A 2,916-nucleotide genomic window follows, 5' to 3' on the forward strand; every position below is an offset into this window, starting at 1 on the left:
AACAGGAATGTGACAGGCAGAAATTTAACAGGTAAAGCTTTCTCCATCAGCCGTGCTGGCTCCCAGGTTTTGAGGGCCCTTGGGCAAGACACCCTCAGTGGCCCCCTCCCTCAGCGAGTCTCCCTTCTCACCGCCGTTGTTGCCAGCTTCTCTTCCTCCTCCACTTTCTCCTCATTGCTGCCACTTGCTTGTTTGACAGACAGAGAGCCAGGGAGCAAGTAGGCTGTGGCATCTACCTCCCCTCCTTCTTTCCACCTCCATTCTCTGGGGTAAAACAAGCAATGGTGAGGAGGAGGAGCAAGTTCAGGGGATCTTGTCAGAGGGCTCCTTCTGGGGCATTGGCCCTTGGCAGGGGCCCGACCATTCCTACCCTTGACTCCGGCCCATCACTGGGTCCTCTTATTGGGAAATGTTTCACTGGTTAAATTTCTGTCGCTTCATTCTTCCACTGGACCCTACAGCCATTTTCCTACACAACCTGCAATGGCTTTCATGGCTGAGGACCTGGCAACCTTACCGTATCCTGAGTGGTTAGCCAAGCTGGTTCCAGGATTTGGGGGCACTGGGTAAGATGCTCTCAGTGGCCCTGTCTCCCCAAGTGGGCCCACCTCCTCTTCCTTGCTTCTGTTGCTGCTGCCCATTTGCTTGCCTCTCCTTCTGGGCCTAGTCGGCACCACCTCCAAGTGAATGAGAGGATACGGCATGCCGAGTTTATTGTTTCTTCTTTCGTCTACGGCCATGCTACCCTGTGCACGCTCGATCCCATCTTATCTTGGAAGCTAAGCAGGATCAGGCCTGGTTAATACTTGGATGGGAGACTGCCTGGGAATACTGGGTGCTGTAGGCTGAGCTGGAGGGATTTGAAGCTCGGTGATAAAGCACCTCCCTTGCATGCAGAATGTCCCAGGCTCGATCCATGACATCTCCAGGTAGAACAGGAAAAGCTTCTCCCTGAAACCCTGGAGAGCCACTGCCAGTCAGTATAGACAATACAGGGCTAGATGGGCCAATGGTCTACTCAGTATAAGACAATTTCCTATGTTCCTTCTCCTTGCTCCTGTCACTGCTTGCTTGCTTGGAGAGGGCAGATGAACAAACAGCAGCAGGAGGAGGATCAGCAGAGAAAGGAAGCTCCAGGGACTGGCAGTGGGCCCCCATTAGGGTGTGAACCTTGTTGGGTACCTAACGATGCCAACCTTTGATGCTGGTTCTGGTGGTTAGAATGTTTGTGAACATCCCACTGCAGCTGAGACAACAATGGTAGCACTGTGGCACTCTTGGGCTATTTATAGGGAAGAGTAGGGATGTATGGATTTTGAAAAATCCATTCCATCTGTGTGTTCATGGATCATCAGGTGCCTTTTGTTCAATTGTCCACTCATCAAGAGAAGTGGATTTTTTCCAGTTTCCCAAATTTGCGCAAATGTGCATTTTGGAAAATGTGCAAATCCCCCCCCCCTCTACAAATCTTCCCCAAATGCACATTTTCATATGTTAGCCTATGAGGGAAATATGGATTTTCAGCCAGTGGGTTTTAATTTTTTTTTTTACATATTTTTCTATGGCTAAATTTGCATAAAATTCCAGAAAGTAAAACAAAAACAAAAACTGGTTTGCAAGTCTGCAGAATCAGTGAGACTCAGGAAAAGGTGGTCCGCTGTGGAATCCATGGGTTGGATTCATAGAAATTTGAACTCATTTGATTCCATTGTAGATTTCTCTGACATCCCTTGGTAGGAGTCAGGTGTTGTTGTTGTTGTTGTTGTTGTTTTTAACATATTGTCAGTGTCAAATAATAATGCTCCATTCAACTGATAATAATTGATTGGTCAGTGGACTGGCTTCCAAACCCTAAAAGCATCCTTAAGTATTTTCAAGGTCAGGCCCATGTGGTGAAAAACTCTATTTTTCCATTGTACGACTGCACAGAAGAAAAATATGCTACTAAGCTGGGGGGGGGGGGCATTCTTTGTGAACTGCAATTTAGTTTTAATCAAAGAACTGTACTGGCTCTGTCCCTTTGCTCTCCTCCACCTACCTCAGTCTGCCATAGAGCCAGAAGAGTTACATGGAGAAAAAAATTCTCGCCAAGATTCATTCTGTATGCTGTTACTCTCCTAATTGCCTATAAATGTAATGAGAAAGACAAATGGCAGTTTTTGTTCCAATCTTCCAAGACAAGAGTTAATTTCAGTCATTGTCCAGTGCTATGTTAATCAGCCACCGTTTGCTCTCTCTGTATGGAAATACGTCACCCCGGATTTAGGATAACTGGTCTCTGCTGTTATCTTTGAGTAATGAAAGGACGCCGCGTGCCAACTAACTCAAGGGCTGTGACATTAACAAGGCCACTCTTTTCCGTCGATTTATCATCTATTAAAGGTGTGCTGGTTTGTAAAGGAACATTGCCTTGTGTTCTGAAGAGCCAGGAATGGGTTCCTCATTTATTTTCTGCATGGCTTAAGTTGGAGGTAGAGTAGACCCACCTTGCTGCGCCAAAGGTGACAGGCAGCAGGGAAAAAGGTATACTAATTGAGACGTCTCGAGGGAGGCAAGAGGAAGAAACCGGGGAAGGTAATTAGATGGAGAGCATTTTCCAGCAGTGCACATAAAATCAAATGGAGGAGCATATTAGGGAGTGTTATGGAGGGGGACCAAAGCACTTGGAGAATAAAAGAAAAAGAAAAAAACATATTAGAGAACAGAGCACTCTCTTCACACTTGAGGAACAGAGAAGAAAATTATTTAAAAAGGGGGAAAACTGAGATGAGGGAAAGAAAGTGGTGGCTGTGCAGGAAATAAAGACCACTGGATTATACTTCACTAGATTTGGGCTTTAGACAATCCTTTCTCTCAGCCACAGCCCCCATCTGCAATTTGGGGGTGATAATTGCCTACCTTACAGGGTTGTTGCAA

The 2,916-nt window shown here is 46.2% G+C and overlaps 1 pseudogene; it reads left to right on the forward strand.

The window, feature by feature from the left end:
• Positions 1 to 728: 728 nt before the first annotated feature.
• Positions 729 to 847, forward strand: LOC146337240 (5S ribosomal RNA; annotated as a pseudogene).
• Positions 848 to 2,916: the final 2,069 nt, after the last annotated feature.

The sequence above is a fragment of the Heloderma suspectum genome, chromosome 11, assembly GCF_057233095.1.
Source record: "Heloderma suspectum isolate Gila_16-S chromosome 11, 16-S_ref, whole genome shotgun sequence".
NCBI classification, from domain to species: domain Eukaryota; kingdom Metazoa; phylum Chordata; class Lepidosauria; order Squamata; family Helodermatidae; genus Heloderma; species Heloderma suspectum.